Genomic DNA, 20,758 nt, shown 5'->3' on the forward strand with positions numbered 1-20,758 from the left:
GGTTGAGCACAGGAAGTTCTGGAAGAGCAGGACCTTCCAAGTTCTCTGCTTGTCATGAGGAAACAGGAGAGTCTGGGTGGAGGGCCAAGGAGAAGGCTGATGGGCAGGGTGTTATTTGAGGAGAGCTGAGTGTGAATGCACGCGCCTGCGTGTGTATGTGTGTGTGTGTGTGCGCGCGCGGGCGCATGCATGCTGGCCATGCAAGGGGTATCATGTAATTCAATGACACAGTTTCTATTTCCAAAAAATGGATTCCAGGTCACTCCAAACACATCCAGAAATCATCTCTGTACTTCCAGATGAAGTAGAATTGACAAATAGCAATCAGAAAAATTGAACAAAGACGGGGTAGGACTCATTTTTTTTTTCCTCTTTCCAAACACTGGCAACAGCTTGCAACACTTGGCTCAGAATGCTGGACAGATAGCAGGCGAGGTTCTAGGAAGCTCTCCGCACCATCTCTGTACCTGCTTCCCTTGCATCTCCTGGGAGCTGAGACTAAGCCCACAGCCCCTGGACTTGCAGGGATGGTCACCTGCCACATTTTCTGGTCCCCAGGTTTGGATAGAACTTCAGCACATTTCTGCTTCTTTTTTTTTTTTTTTTTTAAGATTTTATTTATTTATTTGACAGGCAGAGATCACAAGTAGGCAGAGAGGCAGGCAGAGAGAGAGGGGGAAGCAGGCTCCCTGCTGAGCAGAGAGTCCGATGCAGAGCTAGATCCCAGGACCCTGAGATCATGACCTGAGCCGAAGGCAGAGGCTTAACCCACTGAACCACCCAGGTGCCCCTGATTCTTCTGATCAAATTTTTGGAGAGGTGGGGTCTTTTTTTCTTTCTTTCTTTTTCTTTCTCTCTCTCTTTTTTTTTTTTTTTTTTTAACCTGGAAACAAACTGTAGCTGAGGGAAAAGAGGAGTTGCTTAATTTCAAGGTCCGTTGTGTTTTTCCAAGATTTAGTTCCCTAAAAAGTAGGATAAAACAAATAACTATTTACCACAACTAGGCTTTCTAATTAGCTCCCCTGTGTCCTCCCCTAAATTCAAACCACTTGTCTCCACATAAAATCTCCCGTAGGTACCACCATTAACACCCTTCAGAAGGAAGGGCCAGCCCACAGCTGGCAGCCCCTAGCTTGTGGGCTGCAAGCCACGAAAAGTGTGGGGCTCAGACAAAGGCGTGTGCAGTAAGTGTGGGATCCCAGCGCTTAAGAAACCTTCTTTGTTGAGGGTGCAAATGTCATCGTACAGTGAGAGAACATCTGGGCCACAGAAATGGGGACTCAAAGGGCCTCAGGCCTAGGTCTGAGAGGTCACTGTAACTTCCACACAGTCTGGCAGAAGATGTCCAGTGCTCACGGAGAAAAGAACCCATTTCCACATTCTTTTGCCCCAGACACCCACTGGATGTTTATACATCCCTGGGAGAGGTTATCTGCGTTTGACTTGAGGCGGGCCCAACCCCAGGCCTCCGATGGGTGAGCCTGGGAGATGTTGTGAAAGACGGCTGGGAGAGTGTGAGCGCGCGCACGCGTGCTGGGGGTTGGGGATTCAGAGGAGGGGATCCGTGGAACCCGGAGACCCAGAATCAGCTCCGTTGCTGGCCCTCCTCCAGCCACCCCTTGCCAATGAACGAAGAGGTCTTCTCCTAGACATGTCAGGGTTTAAAGGGGCCTACCTTTGCCCTTAACTAGTTGTGTGACCTTGAAGAAGTCACATCCTTGCCTCAATGGACCCAACTATGAAAAGCTTCTTGGATCATGGGCTTGAACTGGTAGTGGTTCTTCAGATTTTAGAGACTTTGGCTTTTGGGGAATCTGATGTCAGAGGTCTCTACGGGAAGGATATTTTACATGTGCATTTATTTACTTACATATTTGGATGTTCTTAGACCCTGAAAGTCCCTAAGGACCCTCTGTAAGACCCACTGTAGGGATCCTCCAACGCCCTGGGCACCGTGCTTGTATACCATGGGTGCTTAAGAAATGTTTGTGGAATGAATCAGTTCTCCCTTTAAACTCCGACTTCCTATAAATCTGGGATTCTAAGCACCCGGGTTGATTCCACTCAGGTGCCTTTTGCAGACAGAAACAAAGGTAGAGAGGGAAGATCCTTGCTTGAGAGTTAGAGGCATGTGCATACACACACACACACACACACACACACACACACACACACCCTTCTGATGGCCAGCCCTGTGCCGCACCTCTTTTCTCAAGCACCTACCATGTGCTAGGCTGCAAGGACAGGGTAGTGAGCAGCGATGACCCCATCCCCCACTCCCGGGACTCACGGTATAGCCAGGCCAAGCAGAGACTTGTACCGGACCTGGGTGCACATCGAGGCCCAGACAACTTGCACCCAGGGCCACATTCCAGCTTTCGTGGGCCTTGGGCACTTTGGCCTCCATGCACCTTTCATGGCAGAAGCTCCATCAAAGACCACTGCATAGGTATCAAGATGAATATAACTCGGTTTGGATTCATTGTTATATATTCATTTTTTGGTTTGTTTTTTCATCTTGATTTTAAAGGAAAGTGACATTTCTGTGGGCCCCTGAATGTATCATGGGCGGCACGTACAGTGTCTCATGGATAGTTAGCCCTTCCTGAAGCTCTGTCTCACCCATCAGATAACACCAAATGGAAGGTTGCCAAGCACGGGTTTTACAGAGAAGCTAGAAGGTGTCAGAGGAGGAAGAGGCCGTGGAAGATGCTGGAAGAAGACGGCAGTCAAGCAGAGCTCTGGAGGGTGAGAAGTAGAGTAGAAAAGACTTTCTGGACCTGGGAGGGAGCAGGGAAGCCAGAGGCCTGGAAGGAAGAACATGCAGGACATGGGTAGGTATGGGGGTGACCAAAGTCCCAGTGTCCCTTGACATGGGATTCGGAGGTCATACAGTGTCTTACTAACAGCCCTACCCCCTTCAGGCACCCCATTTCTCCCATATCCCCTAGTAGAATCTCAGGATATGGAGAGGGATGAGGCCTAGGTGACCACCAGAACCACCACCATTTATGGGGCACTGAGTAGGGCCAGGCACATGGAGCACTTTGTCATTATCCCATTTTATAGATGAGAAAACCAAGGTGCAGGGGTGAAGTAACTTGTCTCCAGTCAAACAGCCAGAAGACACAGAGCTGGATTTCCACAGAGGGCTCTCACCTCCCACCACTCTCCATGCCGACTCTTGGAGAGGCTGAAGGAGCCCCATCAGTCAACCACACATGGGAAACCAGGGACCAGAGAGGAAACATGATTAGTCTTATGTCACAGGAGTTTTTCAACAGGGTTGAGAATCGAATCCAGGCATTCTGTCTCCATCCACCTCAGCAGCCCTGTCCGGCAGTCAGAAGGATGGACATCTTCTGAATGATCACACTGGCACCCGAGGGCTTCCTCATCCTCTCAGCCCCAGAAATCACAAAGCTCGTTTCCACTATGGCCTTGCCCCCTTCTGAGCCAGTTCTTCTGGCCCAGGCTGTTCGTGAGGGTTCCTAAAGGCCCAGTTTCTGTAAGAGTCAGACTGATACCCCCTTTCTCAAAAGTTGTTACCGGAAAGGGGGATCTTTCTTCTCCTACCCCTATTCCCTGCCCCAGGGGAAGGCTCAGCAAGGACAGAAGAGGCTCCTCTGTGTCCCAAACCCATCCCTCCCGTGCATGAAGCACTGGCCTCCCGGGCTGGCTGTGCAGATGCTATCACGGGAATGAGCTGACTCACCTTCGTGACATCTCAGCCCGCCGGGCAGGAACGCTACTCTGGGCGCCACAGTCTTCCAAGGGTATAGACATAGCAAGCAGTCCCACGGTGGGACAGCAGGAGGGCCAGGGGCCTCCATGCCGTGCCCCCTGGACTATAGGAACAGGGCTGGGAAGTAAGGGGATGTAGAAGCTGTCAGGAAGGGCCTGGCTGAGTATCCAGGAGAGAAAGGGGGATAAAGGCTTGGGGCTCCTCAATGAGAATATCCCAACTCTTGGCTGAAGTGACAGGAGTTGAGGTGCATTCAATCCGAGACCTCACCACAGTCAGTGCTGACCAAGGAGGAAATTGGTGGTTCGGGGGGAGCTGAGTTCCCCTGTTCTGAGGGTGTGGAAACAGCGGCCGGCTGGGGACATTGGGAGGAGTTTCAGGTGCCAGGTGGGTGACACAGGGGTTCAGAGTTGTGTGGACTGGAATGCTTTCTGAAGCCCTCTTCTCATTTTCTGAGGAGGCAACGTGGTTTCATGGAAGGAAATATCATGACCTTAAATATCTGATTTCTACCACTTACTACCTAAAAGTGGCCCTTTACTCTCTGCGACTCAGTTTCTTCTTCTGTAAAATGGGGACAGGACAGTGACAATGACAAGGGCTGTTCTGAGAGTGAGGTAAGACGACGTAGATAAAAGTCCTGGTGATCAATGAGTTTCATTTCCCACTTTACAGGGGAGGAAACAGAGTTTTGGAGCTGTTGTTAAGTGACAGCCACAATCTAAAGTTAAATGGCTGGTTGGGGCTGTGGCTTCAGAATGGGAAGACTGGCTTCTTCCAGCACAATGGGCTGAAGCCCGCTTACTGAGCCCCTTACTGAGCATCCACAACATGCCTTAAGTGGGGTTCTACTGACCAGGTGTTCTATGACCTGGGGCAATTATTAGCCTCATGTTACAAATGAGGCTCAAATAATTATGCCATTTGTTCAAACTCTCACAAATAAAGATGCGGCAGAGTCAGGATTCCAATTCAAGTCCAACTCCCAAGTCCATGCTCTTAACTAGGGGTTGGCAAAATGCAGCCCATGGGCCAAATGCCCCTCACCCTGCCTGTTTTTATAAATAAAGTTTTATTAGAACACAGTCACACTCACTTACGTATGTGTTACCTGTGGCTGCTTTTGAGGTTATAAGTGCAAAGCCGTTGCAAAACAACGATATGTCTTTGAAAACCGGAGCCATTACTATATGGCTATTTACCACAGAAGTTTGCTCTTAATCACCATTTTTTTAAGTCTTTACCTGAGAATTTAAAAAGAGAACCTCCTTAACACCAGGACTCATTTTTAGGCCAGTAAGTTAGTACTCAACATGAATTCTGGATAGAGATTGAATTACTACTGCCCAAGGCTACTTCTACCCCTCTTCCTTCTCTCCGGGAGCAGATCTTTGGTTGGGGGTGTTGAATAAAACAAAGACAAGGGCATTGTGCTGAGCACATGAACAACTCCTTGTGCTTTGCATCTGTATATTGTTATATAATTAGAGAATTTTTAAAATTGTTTTATTTAACATTTTATTCTTCAGAATGATTTTATTTCACTACTTGCTGATATTTACAGTTTATTATTAATGCTATTTATTATACCTGTATCAGAACTGTGTTTTTTCTCCTTTTAAATATATAATCTATGTTTGAATGTATAATGTCTTCTGCGACTGAACAAGTGAGATTTTTAGCCATAGCCAGGCAGATAATAGATTTTAATATACAGAGATCAAAGAACAGATCCAGTCCAGAAAAAAAGACACGGCAAGTGTCTTTGGGTGAAGCTGGACGGGAGTCAAGAGACCTTGGTTCTAGGCATTGCTCTGTCTAATCAGCTCGATGATTTGAATTTCTCATAAGCCTTCCTGTGCCTCCACTTCCCCTTATATAAAATGGGGCCATTGCACCAGATGATTTCTAATGGTTTTTCCTAGTATGGCATTGTATTCCCACAAAAGCCCACCCAAATAAAGCCTTTGGTGCAGAGGTGCTTAGAGGCAGAGGCTTAACAGAGATGACCTTTGATCCCACAAACGGGCATTCTCTTCTGAACCCAGCAATTCCTTCCGGAGTAAGGAACAGTCTGCGTGCACCAGGCACCTTTCCAATCTTTTCTGGTTTTGTCACAGGATCCAGGACTCTTATCAGAAGAAGGGGGATTTAGGTCTGATGAGGATAGAGTGTCCCTGGTGGGCAGCGGAGGGCCAGTGGACGCCACAGTGGGTCTCCATGACGGGGAGGAGGTGGAAGCCAAAGGAAGCAGGGACTCTGGCCTGTCATCTCTGCTTGTCCTCAAGATGACTCTATCAGAGCACTGGGGAGCAGGACAGGACGGACTTGTCATCACCATTAGGGGTGCGGGTGTCCCCCTCTCTTTCCTGCTAATCCTCATTATGATTACCCTCTCTCTAGGGCAAGAAAGCAAACCTTTTGGTCTTTATTTCTTACCACTTTTTACAATTTGATAGGCACACACACACAAAGGAATTTCATTGTTCTTTTAATTTGTATCTATTTGATCACTCTAAGAGTGAACCTTTTTCTTGTTTAGCTATTTGTATTTTTTCTTTGTAAATGATTTTTTTTCTTTGCTAATGACTTATTTATGGCCTTTGCCTTGATTTTTCCCTATAGTAATATTTATCTTTTCACTTTTGATTTTTTTGAAGTTGCATATTTAATAGGTAAATACATCTTTTGTTTTGGTAAGCTCTTACAAAATCAAACAAAATTGGGTGTAGAAAGAAAATGTTAATAGCTTCCACTTTCTCCTCTGCAATTCTGAACTCCCAGGAAAGCACTAACAATTTACATTTGCTGGGTAACTGCTATCACTTCTTCGGTATTAGTGCAAATTTATTCTCTCTCTTTCTCTCTTTCTATATATATATTTATATGTATTTATTTTTTCTTTTTCCTTCTCATAAAAGTAGAAACATTCTTTATCTTTTAACCTAAGATCTGTTTTAAAAAAATTCTACATTTCAAACTGATTCTCAGATTCCTATGCCTCTTTTCTGTTTTGCAAATTCTTTCCTGTTATCTTGACTTTAAGAGTTAAGCAAGAATCTCTGGTCACTTTACAGATTAGAGAAACTGAGTCTCAGGGAGGACATGCAATTTGCCCAGATCGTTCCAGGGCTCAAGAGTGGGACAAAAGCCCCAGGACAAGAACCTCCTGATTTTGGAGGGGGTTCCTTTTCTATGCTGAGTGAATCAGACCTTCTGCCCTTAAAGTCACCCTCCCAAGGTACACAAGCTGGAGTTGGGGGTCTGAGAAAGTCTAAGTACTGAGCGAGTCAAATGAAGGAAGAGAAATTCAAATCAATCCCTAATGTGTTAGGTGAACTTGGGGTGACTTGTTTGCCCTCTCTGGGTTCCCTGGGTTCTCATCTATGAAGTGTTTGGCCTTACCAGAGTATTTCAAACTGTGCTCTTTGGGGCTTTAGGGAGCCCTTGCTAGTTACCGTTCCTCAATGGGGCACCTGGGTGGCTCAGTTGGTTTGGCCTCTGCCTTCAGCTCAGGTCATGATCTCGGGGTCCTGGGATCGAGTCCCATATCGGGCTCCCTGCTCAGCTGGGAATCTGCGTCTCCCTCTCCTCCCTCCTCGTGCTCTCTGTCTCTCCTTCTCTCTCAAATAAATAAATAAATAAAATCTTTTCAAAAAAGTGGACACAGGGAGCACCTTCAGGGGTGTCACTGCAGTAGTTTGTGCTGGTGAAAAGTTGGAAGCAATTGGACATGTCCACCCGTATGTGATGGGTTACCTGTCAGGGATCACTCATTTGTCATCTCTTTACTCATTCATGGAATAGTTATTATGACTTCAGGGCACTGCTTGAGACATGGGGAATCATCTGTGAACAAAACTGACCAAGTCTTCACCTTCTCGGAGCTTACCTGGAAGGCAGAGCCACCTGGCCATGACCTGCATCCCAGTTAGGGGACATGAGATGGATTCCCTGCATCCCAGTGTGGATGGGTCTCTCCAGGCCATAGGGCTGAGTGGTGGAAGAAGGGATCAAGACCAGAGAGGGCTGATTCCTTTCATACAAGCCCCTCCCTTACATCGGTCTGTCTGTGGATGAGCCTGTAAATGGAAAGGTGCTGAGGAAGAGTTGGGGGGGTACATCCCCAAATGATGGTGTTGTTTCTGGAAAGAGAAATGAGGGTAGCCTGCACTGAGGGTACTTTAACTTTATCTATATTTTTTAAGAAGATTTTTTTTGACAGACAGAGATTACAAGTAGGCAGAGAGGCAGGCAGAGAGAGGGGGGGAAGCAGGCTCCCCACTGAGCAGAGAGCCCGATGCGGGGCTCAATCCCAGGACCCTGAGATCATGACCTGAGCCGAAGGCAGAGGCTTTAACCCACTGAGCCACCAGGTGTCCCTGTATTTTTTTTTTTTGACCAAGGAAGATATATTCAAGTATTATTTGTGGTTAAACAATACATATAGATATAGATATAGATATATTTTTAAGTTTAAAATAAACTTAAGGGGCGCCTGGGTGGCTCAGTGGGTTAAAGCCGCTGCCTTCGGCTCAGGTCATGGTCTCAGGGTCCTGGGATCGAGTCCCACATCGGGCTCTCTGCTCAGCAGGGAGCCTGCTTCCTCCTCTCTCTCTCTCTCTCTCTGCCTGCCTCTCCATCTACTTGTGATCTCTGTCAAATAAATAAATAAAATCTTTAAAAAAAAAAAATAAAATAAACTTAAGTCCAAAGAGAAAGAAAAGACAAAAAGAAATGTACAAGTTTCAGTTTCTCAGAGTCCTTCAAAATCTAACATGCTCAGACTCTAGAATCTACCTAAAGTGATGAAGCATCTTGGTTTGGGGATCAGAGATTTTAAATTACACAAACCAATGAATGTTACTGTCTGGATCCAAGCACAAGCTCGTCTCAGCCGGAATTCAGGTTGTTCAGCCCCAGCTCACCCCTTCTCAGTTACTTAGAATCTGCATCTCAGCCTGGCTGGAAGGGAGCACCTCCCCTGAGACTTCTTTCACCAATGAGGGAACATAGGGCCAGGCACTGTGATCTCTTTTTCTTTTAAATTAACTGGATATATTTGACATATAACACTGTGTAAGCTTTAGGTATACGAAATGTTAAGTGATTTCTTGTTTTGCCAAGGACTCAGTTAATGGTAGAGCCCATCACGAAGGGGAAAGCAAGCCTGCCTTACCTCCAGATTCTGGGTCCAATGTCCCAGGGGAGGGGACAGAGTGGGAGAGCCGGGGACGCCATCCCCCAGCCTCCCCCTGGAAGCTCCAATGACGATTTCCTGAGTCCCGGTGTCCAGCACTTGCTGAAAGGGAGCCTTGTCGACATGGAAGGAGATCAAGGCAGCCGGGGGGTGCCGAAACCTACTGTCGGGTCCACATCTCCCGAAGAGATAGGGACACTTGGGACACTGCCCCCACCCCCTCCTCAAGCTCTCTCCATTCAAATTCCACGGGGCTTTGGAATCACTAGACTGTCTCCCGCTCCCAGGAAACCCCAGGCTTCAGTGGAGCCAGGCGACTGGCCATCCATCACCCTTATCTCCTGGCTCTGGCGGCCCCAGGTCCCTGGCCTGGATGGGCCCGGGGGGCAGGAGGGGTAGGGGAGGGGTGGGGCCTGGGGGGTCCTCGATAACAAGAAAGGCAGCTGTCCCCTGGGGGAGCTTCAAAGTGCCTGGAGCTGAAATTTATGTGCAGACTTGCTCCCATTAGGGGTCAAAGGGCCATTCATCCCACAAATAGTCATTGAGCACCTACTACGTGCCAGGCACTGGGCTCAGGCCCGGAGATTTTGTGGTTTGTAGGTCCAAAGCTTAGCCCCAAGCCTGGCAGATGGTTATAGGCAACACAAGTGGCTGTTTTTATGACTGCAGTTGATAGATACAATCGCTCATCTGTGATGCATGTGTTGAGATGCTGTGTGCTGGGCAGTTGCTGGCAGGGGACACAGCATGCAGGCCTGGGGGTGGGGTTTGCAAGAACCACCCCCCCCACCCGCTTCTCCTCAAGCTGAGGACTCAAGGTATGCAAATGGGGGTCTCTGCACAGGGCCCTGGAGAGCCACTGGACTCGACCACTTCTCATATCCCTTTCTCTCCCAGACTCTAGGGGCCCACATCTGCAGAGCTGAGATCTGCTTTTCTGAGATGCTCGCCAGTAGGTTCCTAGCTCTGTCCTGTGGGCCTTACGCAGACTCTTAAAACCTCAGTGTATTCATGAACAAAATGGGGATATCAACAGTTCCTGTCCTGACTTATCCTATCCTATCTTGGGTTATCATGAGGATAAAATGAGAAAAAGATTCTAAAACACTTGGCATAGGTCTGCACAGTTCAGTCTTCAATAAGTGGTAGCCAGTAACAAACAAAATAGTGATAGTCCTCGGAATCAGAACAGGCAACAACAGCAGCAGGAGGAAGGAGTAAGAAACATTAAGACCTAAACTTTCTAGGGAGAAAGCCCTTCTCTGTTCTCAGGGAACCTCAGTTTGGCCAGGCAGGGCACACAGGGTTTCCAAGGATGCATTGTTGCTGCAAAATTCACATCAGCAGAAGAGGAAAGACACGGGGAGCTGGCACACTTCTGCTCCCCACCATGGGGGCAGTATAACTGCAGATGACCAAGGGAAGGTGGCCCCGGGAAGCTTGATAGGTTTCCCAGTGTCGTGGAGCTTGGGTGAGCTGGGCTTCAGCAGAGCTTGTCCCCCACCCATACCCCTGCCAGTGCTGCAGGGGGAGCTCCCCAAGGACACGGTTGTGGGAGAACTGTGCGCCCGCTCCCCCAAATGCATACATTGAAATCCTAACCCCCAGGATCTCAGAAGGTAGCCACATCTGGAGACAGTGTCCTTACAGAGGTAATCATGTGAAAATGAAAGCATCTCGTAAAACTGGTGTCCTTGCTTCAGGGGGAAATTTGGACAGAGACACGCATGGAGGGAATGCGATATGAAGAGACCAGAGACACGCATGGAGGGAATGCGATATGAAGAGACCAGGAAAAAACGGTCATGTACAAGAGATGCCTGGACCACAACCTTCCCTCACAGCCCTCCAAAGGAACCAACGCTGCCAACACCCTCGTTCTGGACTTTCCAGCCCCAGGACTGTGAGGAAATAAATTCCCATTTCAGGCCTGTAGTCTGTGGGGACTTAGTCAGGGCAGCCCTTGGGCAGAGTGCGGAGCTCCTCACAGACCCCGTGTATGGGCTAAGTGCCCAGGATTCCCTGACGACGTCCTGGGCAGGCCGGGGGAGTGATGTGAGCAATCATCCTATTCCTCCCTAGAACCCGGGATGTTGGACAGAACCCGGCGGCCAGCAAGGCCGTGTCTGGCCACCAGGTCAAGGCCATAGGATTGCTCTTTGTTTCCTGTGGCTCTCTGAGCACCAAAAATTCATTTTCTGGGTGCCTTCCTGGGGAAGCTCAATTAACCTCACTCACGTCTGTCCTCTGGGAAGACCTGGCAGGCGCGCCCTGGCCTCCCTGGGACGGGGGGGTTTGTCAGAGTCTGGGAATTACTGAGCTGGCTGAATCTCTTTCCTCTTCTCTCTGTGATCCTTTTTCTCATCTTTCCCTTGCTTCTTCTCCGGCGTCCTCCTCCGGGACTGTGCTCTGTGGTATCCTCTCCACATCCCACCCCCAGACTGCTTCCTCCAAGCCCCACTCTTCCCAGGGCACCCTCACTTGGTGGCGCTCAGCAGGAAAAGCTCCCTTGTCCAAAGCCCTAGGCTGCCTTGGAGAGGGAGGCAGGAAAGTCTAAACTCGCTACTTTGGAGCTGAGAAGAAATTATCCAGAGCTGGTTTCTCCTCCCACGTTCCAGGGAGGCTTGTTCTTGTCCCTGGCCTGGATACATTATTATATTTTGCTTTAATTGCATTAAAGCAAATGACTATGCCCCCTGTGGTTTGGATCAGGTTGAGGATCTGATAATCAACCCTGGCACAGTCTAGACAGGAGTCACTTTGAAGCTGTTTTTAGCAGGATGAGAACAAACAATTTTTCCAAAGTGGTCACATTAGACAAACAGGGTGGTGGGTCATCTTTTTGGGAAGGAGCAGGCCCTGGCTCCAGGCTGCCTGCTGACGGACTCCCAGGCTCCTGGGAGGACTATGGACCGGACTCCCTGGGACGCAAAGAACTTAAGTAGAGAGGTCATAGGCATAGGTCTCCCACAATGTCAAATCTTGTCCAGGTGCCTCTTCCTGGAAGCCCATCCTGACTGACACCACTTGGCCCAGAGCTGAAAGGTAGCAGAGTGCTGGGAGGACACAGTGGGCCTTGGAGATGGAAGAAAGAGGGAAATCACCCAGGGCACCACAAAAGGTGGACTCGCTTGATGCAAAAGTATTCTCTCTTCAGCTGTGCTTTCTGGGCCTCAGTTTCCTTGTGTGAAATGGGATGGCTAGTGCTACCGTGCAGGGCCGAGGGGGGGTTTCTGAGAGTGTAAGTATGTAGAGCATCCACATGGTGCCTGGCATGGGCTCTGCACTCTGCCTGGTGGCCTTTCCCTTACAGGAGCCACAGCTCCCCTCAGCCATTCTCAGAGCCTTTCCTGGTCCCACAGTTCAGACTGACGAAGTTCTGGCTTCTGTGGCAACCAAAGGAACCTAGAGCCCTTAGCCATGCTCTGGCTCCAGCTCCCTGGCCCTGGGAGGGACTCAGTTTTCCCCTGTGTCTGCAGAAGCTCTGACCAAATGGTTTCTAAGTTCCCTGGCAGCTCTGACATTAGAAGGTCTTGAGCAGGAACCAGAGAGGGGCAGGTCCACGGCAGAAGACTCTGCTTTTCCAAATATACCCTGTGCTCCATCCTGCTTGCTGCTCTGGCTGGGGACCAGCAGCACGGGCCTTACCCAGGAGCAGGACAGAAATGCAGACTCTCAGGCCCCATGCAGGGCACCCGAATCAGAATCTGTATTTTAACAAGATGCCCAGCCCTTGAAAAGCTGTTTTATATACGATCAGTCCGAAACGAGAATTTGGAAAAGGATTTTGTTTGTATATATTTGAGGAATTGTTAAAAAACTATGAAGATGTCATTTTTTTTTTTTTTTTCAAAACCAGTATAGCTGTTGCAAAAATGTTAAAGGAATCCAGCACGGTTCAGGGAAGAAATGATTTATGTAAATCTGGCAAACAGCTTTTTCTCCAGGGAATTGATCTTTCTGTGTAAGTCATGGTTGCCACTTGCCATTGGATCTTTGGTCTCTTCCCAACAAGTGTCTTGCTCACGCCTGATTCCTGGAGGGCTGTGTGTGTGTGTGTGTGTGTGTGACGGTATCTTGCAGCTGATCCAGTGGGCAGGGACTTCAGCAAAGTCAGCAAAACCAGGATGGAAATAAACTGAATTCCTGAGAGCTCTAGGGTAAGCACGAGGAGCACGGGAAACCAGTGCTCAGATAAACTCAAGCAGCGCACATAGTCTGTGGATTAGTCAGCCACCCTGGCTTTCCAGCAGGGCCTGTCTGCTAGAGGGCTTCCTGCCTCTCCCTGCAGCCCAGCCTCCAACGGGGCTGAGTCCTGTTTCTCTTGCTCCATAACAAAAGCCCCAGACACTGGACCATCCACTTCAAGGAACTGATTCCCCAAAAGTGAGCACAACGTTGGCAAAGATCTTTATACAAGAATATACATCATGTACTACTGATAAGAGTGAAAAGCCAGGGGAAAAAATCTGAGCATCCAAGAGGAGGGGGCCAGAAGTCACTTTGTGATGTATTTTGAGTCCGCAGGCAGTGCCCGGGAGCAGGTCAGCTCTCATGCTCAGGAGTCAGCAGGTCTGGACCTGCGTGATGTTTTCAGCGAGTCATTTAGCCTCTCCGAGCCTCAGCTTCCTTGGCTGGAGAATGGAGGTAATCCTGATACCAAATTCATTTTCTTGTTTTCAGGATTAAATGAGGACATGTGTGGAAAATATCTAACACAGAAGCTGGCACATGGTAAGTGCTTGGTATGTGTTGGTTTACTGTGCTCCAATTCACATGGAGAAAAATGTCGTACATGGACATTCATGCCGTGGAAATATAGATGTAGTATAGTGAAAGCTAAAAAAGTGGATCGTAGGGCGCCTGGGTGGTTCAATTGGTTCAGTATCTGCGTTCAGCCCATGTCATGACCTCAGGGTCCTGGGATCAAGCCCCATATCAGGCTCCCTGCTCGGCGGGGGTCTGCTTCTCCTTCTTTCTCTGCCCCTCCCCCCAGCTCATGTTCTCTCTCTCTCAAATAAATAAAGAAAATCTCCCCAAAAAAGAGCAGATTATAATTCAGCATGATCCATTTTATAAGCCTATGTGTATGTATTCACATTTAAAATGATATGAATTCGGGGTGTCTGGGTGGCTCAGTTGGTTAAGTGTCTGACTTGATTTTAGCCAAGGTCATGATCTCATGGGGCCCCACGTGGGACTCCACACTGAGCATGGAGCCTGCTCAGGATTTTCTCTCTCCCTCTCCCTGTGCCCCCCCCCTTAAAAAATTATATGAATTAATAGCCACATAATGGAACTGTCATTGCTAAAAGAATAGGAAGTGGTTGAACACCATGTAACCATGTCTCATCTCTCAAACTCACTTCCATCATCTCTGCCTGGGAGCACCACGGAAAAGCAGAGTTGGACCTGTCTTTCATAAGGAACATAAAGACAAAACAAAAGTGGTACCAACTAAGTACTTACTAGGAGACAGGCGCCCTCTGGGTGTACTACTAGCCAATTTATTTTTCATAACCACCTATGAAGTGGCTACTCTTACTTCCCATTTTACAGATGAGGGAGCTGAGGCCCCAAAAAGCCTTAGTTGTAATTTGCCTGAGGTCTCAGAGCCAGAAAGCTGTTAAAGGATGGTTTCAAAGCCAGGCTCTTAATTACTATGCTGTGCCACCTCTTAGACATTTCATTTTACAAATAAGGAAACTAACACCCAGAAAAGCAGGGCATCTGGCCCAAGGCCACATGCAAAGCAGGAGCAGAGGAAGAAGTAGGACCAGGGCATCCCAGGGCCCTGGGTAGTTAGCGTTTGCCGTCCTCTGCAGCCAGAGCCTCCGGATAAGTCCAGGCCCTTGGCAAGCAAGGGAGACAACCCATGAAAGGCCTGCACCTTTGCCCCGGAGCACTGAGCCCCGCTTTAAGTCCTGTGTAATTTAAGGCAAATGGAATCCATATGGCTCTGATTCATTTACACTTAAATCTTCAAAATATTGTGTTTTAAGAGCTGTTACTTACAAAGCCTTCAAAACCTGTTAAATAAGATTCAGCTCCCCCATGCCTCCTTCCCACCCCCACCCCCAATCCAGCCTCCCTCCCCAGCCCCCTTCTCCACTGGGCTCACACCAGCATCTGGTGGGCCTGGAAAGACACTCCCTCAGACTTGGAAACCTGGCTGTGGCTACAAGGAGACCATTACTAGGATGTCCAGAGCAACACTTTTTTGTGGCCCTCCAAGTTGGAAAACACTGAAATTGTCCACCCATGAGAGAATGGATGAATAATAAATTGTGGCAGATTTACATCATGTGATACCACACAGCAGTGGAACCCAATAAACAAGGTCTATACATGTTGAAACGGACAAGTCTCACAAACACATGATTGGGAGAAAACACCAAAACAAGTTGCAGATGAAGTCATAACCATGATACCAGTTACACAAAATTTTCAAACCTTGAAAATTGGGGCATCTGAGTGGTGCAGTCAGTGGAGCACCTGACTCTTGATTTTGGCTCAGGTCATGATCTCAGGGTTGTGGGATCGAGCCCTGGGTCTGACTCTGCACTCAGCAGGGAGCCTGCTGCAGATTTTCTCTCTCTTTTTCTCTCTGCCCCTCCCCCCACTTTCTCTCTCAATAAATAAATCAATAAAATCTTTTAAAATGCCAAATCATTTTTTAGACATATAAACTACTCTGATAAGGTTTATTTTTTAAGCTGGTCATGGGTACGTGAATGTTGGCTACATCACGGATACATGTTTGTATAATCTTGAAAAACCACCTAATCAAATTAAGATTAAAGTTTATACTTAGCATCAGTAAAAGAAAGTTAGCTTGTATATTAGAAAGTCCAAGCCGCTCATTTCATGGAAGGGGGGGAAGGAACTAATTGCGAGTTTGTTAGCTATGGAACACTTACTATTTTACTGGCCAGGCACATGTCATCTCAGTCCCACACTGCTGCTCTGGGGTCCACGTCAATGAGATCTCCATGTCAGGGGTGAGGCAGCTGAGGCTCGGAAGTTTCCTCCAGGTCATGCCGCTTGTAAACCATGGGGTCAGAATACAAACTGCGGCCTTCTGCCTCCCAGCACGCACCCCAGGTCCCATGCTGTGGAGACAGGCATTGTTATTTGGTGCTGACCCCCCATTCTCTGGGTTTGGTTTCATCATTGCCAGCCTGAGCCTCTGAGTAGTCGGAGCGACCTGTTAGCGGTGGCTCAGGAAGGTAAATCCACAGAAAGCAGACCAGTGAGCCTCTTGACTCCTTGTCTAGTGCTCTTTCCATACCAGCCCTCTGGAGATCTGGGCGTGGGAGAATGTAATCGTGTTTACTGATACCTTCCACTTTTTTTTCTTTTAAGATATTAAGATTTTACTTACAGCTCTCTCATGTAAGAGAGCACGAGAGAACACAGAGAGCACGGGGTAGAGGTGGGGGTGGCAGAAGGAGAAGCAGATTCCCGCTTCCTGTGCAGTTTGGTTACTTCCAAGGGGAATCAAGACCCCAAAGTCACCTTAGCCAGGCTGGGGAACAGAGTTGTATAGAAAGGAAGAACCTGGTGAACCTTGGGTGTTGCAGCTAGCTCTCCTTTCATTCATGACCCAAACTATCAGTCAGGGGCCCTGCAGGAAACAGGTGGTATGCTCAAATAGCGTAATTTGAGAAGAATGTAAGAAAGGGACTATCCACAAATTTATAGGGGGGCGGTGTTGGAAAAGCAATGAGTCCCAGTGCAAGGGACTGAGGCTGGCAAGAGCAGTGAGCTGTTATCACCTAGGTCTGGGGGATAAAATGAGGAACGTTCTCTAATTGAGACGAGCAACTTTCTGCTGTGGGCTGTCCACTCAGAGCTGCGGCCACTGGTAGAAGGTGCAGCCAAGCCAGCAAGGAGGGGTCAAGGAAATGTGTCCCAGTGTCATGCTCCTCCTTCCCTCAGATGCCCTGCAAGTACTCCTTTCAGCCAAATCTAGTGGGAAACAGAGGCCAGGAGACTCGAAGCCATTTATGCAGGTCGGCCTCCCAGGGCACAGAGCATGATGCGGAGAGCCAGAGACTGAATCCAGCGGGGCCAATGTATTTACACATTCCACAGTAAATACTGGCTTTCCTTCAGACATGCACAGTCTGACCATTTCTTCCCACCTTCACAGCCAGCCGCGGGTCTGAGCCACTCATCCCTTGGCTGGAACACTGCAGGAGATTCCTAGGTGATCTCTAGCTTCTACCCTCTGTTCTGTCTGTTCTTAACAACCAGAGTGATTCTTGTAAATGGAAAGTCAGACCACGTCACACCTGTTCTCCAAATCTTCAAACTTCCTAGAGCAAAAGCCAAAGTCTTTACATGACCTCACAAGTTCCTGGATAAGGTCATCCCCCCAGACCCTCCTGACCTCATTGCTGTATTTTTCTCCAGTCCTCACTCTGCTCAGGCCACACTGGCTTTGCTCTTCTTTGATACACAGGGAAAGTTCCTGCTTTAGGGCCTTTGTTGATCCCTCTTCCTGGAATGTTCTTCCCCACCCCCTACCTCCATCTAATCAAGGGTCTCCTGCTCCAAGACCTACTCTGACCCTCCTTTGTAAAGATGCAAACTGTCTCTCTGTCTCTTGCCACTACTGCTCCCCATTGTCCACCTCTAGTTTTCTTTTCCCCACGTCACTTGGCATCTTTGACCATGCCATATAAATTACCTATTTGTTATATTTACTACTATCTCTCCACACTAGAATGCAAGCTCCATGAGCATAAGACTCTGTTTTGTTCATCAGTATATCTCCAGAACTTGGAAAATAGTTAAGTATTCAATACATAACTACTGGATTATGTTGAATGACTAAAATGGGGTTGAGGAAATACCAGACTTGGGTTGTTTCAGTTAGAGAACGGCAGAGGATAGACAGCAGCAAGAAGATTAGTGGATGCAATATGAGGGGAAGGGAAAAAAGTCAACATGGAATTATTCATTATCTACTACATACCTGTTAAAAGTCGTGGCTTATCAGCAGATATCAACAGCCAGAACCTTTTGTATGACCTTTGACCTAGCAATTCCACTTTCAAGAATTTGTATTAAAGAAAATGTCAAAGTTATTTGGATAAAAATTTAATCACAATGAAATTCTTTGCAGTTGTTTATATTAGTGAAAAACTGGAAACAACGTAGGTGTCTAGGAATCGTGGAATGCCTAACTCCATGCTTAAGTACGTTCCCACCATAAGATGGAATACTGTGCAAACATTAAATGTATTCATTGACTATGTATGATAATTGCCCAGTGGAAAAGGCACATTATAAAACAGCATTATGGTATAATCTTGTTTAATTAAAATATATATGCATTTTTAACAGTCTGAAAAGCTATAACTCAAAATATTAATAACACCTAATCTTTGGATGACACTCTATGTGTGTTTAATTTCTTTCTGTCTCTATTTTCTAAATTTGTTTCAAGGAATTTGGATTATTTATTTATTTAATTAAAAAAAGATTTTAGTTATTTATTCATCAGAGAGAGAGAGAGAGAAAAAAAAAAAGCGCAAGTAGGAAGAGCAGCAGGCAGAGGGAGAAGCAGATTCCTGACTGAGCTGGAAGCCCGATGCGGGACTGGATCCCAGGACCCTGGGTTCATGACCTGAGCTAAAGGCAGATGCTTAACCCACTGAGCCACCCAGGCCTCTCTGGATTATTTATTTTTATAAAACTACATTTGTATTTTTAAAACAGTAGTTATTTACGAGCTCTTGGACAAGTAACCTGACTTCTCTGGGCCTCAGTTCCTTCATTTTTAAAAACAGAAATAAAAACAGCTTTGGGGAGGTCGGTGAAGGGAGGGCTAGACTGGTAGTAGGGATTAAGGGGGCACCTGTTGTGATGAGCACTGGTGTTGTACGTAAGTGATGAATCTCTAAATTCTACTCCTGAAACTAATATTACACTATATGTTCACTAACTGGAATTTAAATAAAAACTTGAAACAAACAAGCAAAAAAAAAAAAAAAAAGAAAAAAGAAATAAAAACAGCTTCATGTCTGTCCTATTTCACAAGAGTTGTTCTTAGATGTGTATTGGAGGAATTGACCAAAACTGTAAGAGAAGAAAAATAATTAAGAGTGTAAGGATTGAAAGGGAAAAGATAGAACTATCACCATTTGCAGTGATTATGTTTATTGACTTAGAAAAATCAATTCCACCTATAAAAATTAATAACATTTCTCTGTTCCAGCAATAACCAACTAGAAAATACAATTTAAAAATACAATACCATCCATAACAAAAACTACAACGTCTCTGGGAAGTAATTAGGAACAAAGCCAAAACGTCCCCTTTCATTATTTCTATTCAACATTAAAGTGATTATTTTAGCCATTGCAATCATAAAAGAAAAGTTACTAAAAGGCATACAACTTGGAAAAGAATTAAAATTGGATTTTTAAAAATAGCTTATATGATTTTGTGTGGAAAAACTTAAGAAATTTATGATAGACACTATTAAACTGAGGACACTAGGTCAGTATTTTTTTAAAAAATCGATTTTATCTCTATGGTAGCTCATACAATTTAAAAATTAAATAAAAAATAATACCATTACATTAGCTCCCAAACCCATAAAATTCCTAGAAATAAATTTGTCAAAAGATATATAATACTTCTATCCTCAAAGCTACAAAATATTGATAAAATAAATTAAACAGATCTAAAAGAATGGAGAGCTATACTGTGTTCATAGATTGGAAGATTCCATATTGTTGAGATATTAATATTCTCCAAATTCATATATAGATTCAACATAATCTCATTCAAAAATATTACAAAATATTGAAGATCTAAATGTGAGAACTGAAACCATAAAACTCCTAAGAAAACATAGGCAGTAATCTCTTTGACATTGGCCTTAGCAACATTTTCCTATACAGGTCTCCACAGGCAAGGGAAACAAAAGCAAAAATAAACCACTGGGACTATAGCAAAATAAAAGACTTTTGAACAGTGAAGGAGACCACGAGAAAAATGAAAAAGCAACCCACTGAATAAGAGAAGGCATTTGCAAATAATACATCTGATGAGGGGTTAGTATTAAAAATATTTAAAAAGTTACACAACTCAACACTGAAAATGCTCAAAATAACCCTAATAAATATGGGCAGAAGACCTAAATAGATATTTTTCTAAAAAAGACATAGAGATGGCCAACAGACACATGAAAAGATGTTCAGCATCTTTAATCTCAGGGAAATGCAAATCAAAACCGCAGTGAGATCTCACCTTACACCTGTCAGAATGGCTAGTATCAAAAGGGCAAGAAATAACGAGTATTGGCAAGGACATGGAGAAAAGGAAAGCCTTGTCTACTATTGGGAATACAAACTGGTACAGCCACTGCGGAAAAACAGTATGGACGTTCTTCAAAAAATAAAATATGGAAATACCATACAATCCAGTAATTCCACTACTGATTACCTAAAAAAAAAAGTGAACACTAATTCAAAAATATATGTGCACCCTTATGTTTACTGCAGCATTACTTACAATAGCCAAGATACAGAAGCAACCTAAATGTCCACTGTCAGATGAATAAAGAAACTGTGAATAAAGAAATGTTCCATATATATAGAACATATATTCTCTCTCTCTCTCTCTCTCTCTCTATATATATATATATAGAATATTACTCATCCAGAAAAAAGAATGAGCTCTTGCCATCTGTGACAACAGAGAAGGACCCAGAGGCTGTAATGCTAAGTGAAAGAAGTCAGAAAAAGACAAATACCATATGATTTCACTTAAATGTGGAATCCAACACATTATAT

General features: G+C 46.0%; 1 pseudogene; it reads right to left on the bottom strand.

Annotated features, from left to right (window-relative positions):
- Nucleotides 1-968: 968 nt before the first annotated feature.
- On the bottom strand, nt 969-16,211 carry LOC116586801 (annotated as a pseudogene).
- Between the last annotated feature and the right edge of the window lie 4,547 nt (nt 16,212-20,758).

Source organism: Mustela erminea, chromosome 3 (assembly GCF_009829155.1).
Source record: "Mustela erminea isolate mMusErm1 chromosome 3, mMusErm1.Pri, whole genome shotgun sequence".
NCBI lineage: Eukaryota > Metazoa > Chordata > Mammalia > Carnivora > Mustelidae > Mustela > Mustela erminea.